Below are 645 nucleotides of genomic sequence, written 5' to 3'. Positions count from 1 at the left end.
TTTTTCTAATCCTCTTTTAACAAGTGGATTTCAACTTAAGTTCGCCACTAAGTCCTTAAGACCTAAGTGAATGTATTAAGTGTGTGTATTAATTTTGAAAAGATTTAAAACTTTAAGTGATCATTATCAAGATTATTTTGATATTATTTTTTATTATAAAATAAGGGTGTGAAATCATCAATTTCCCAAAATTATACCCTTAAATTCAAAAAAAGTCATTCTATGCTAATGAAGTTTCCAAAATTATGGGAATTTATCTTGTAATGTGGCAAAGTGAAGTAAATTTCTACCCATTAAACCCATTTTTATTGCAAATCATCAAATGAGTTAATTAATATCAGAAATTACCCATTTTTCATTTTTATTAAGCCTAAATATTCATTAAGGCGAAAATATTTAAAATTATAATTTTGCCCTTAAGGGTCCAAATTTTCATAATTTATCAAATTTAAGTCAAATGACTTTGAAATTTTTATATAACCCTACTGATAGGTCAATTAAGATATCAGAGGAGAAAATGTGAATTTTCACAATTTAATTTAATTCATATAATTATTTTTATGCAAAAAATGTGCATTTTCAAAGAATATTTCAAAAGATGATCAAGAAAATTCCTAATCATTTGAAATTTTTATGTGAGCTAGC

This window comes from Phalaenopsis equestris, unplaced genomic scaffold (genome assembly GCF_001263595.1).
Source record: "Phalaenopsis equestris unplaced genomic scaffold, ASM126359v1 Scaffold000606, whole genome shotgun sequence".
In the NCBI taxonomy this organism is placed as follows: Eukaryota; Viridiplantae; Streptophyta; class Magnoliopsida; order Asparagales; family Orchidaceae; genus Phalaenopsis; species Phalaenopsis equestris.
The sequence above is the reverse complement of the archived record's forward strand: the minus strand, read 5'-3'. Positions refer to the sequence as shown.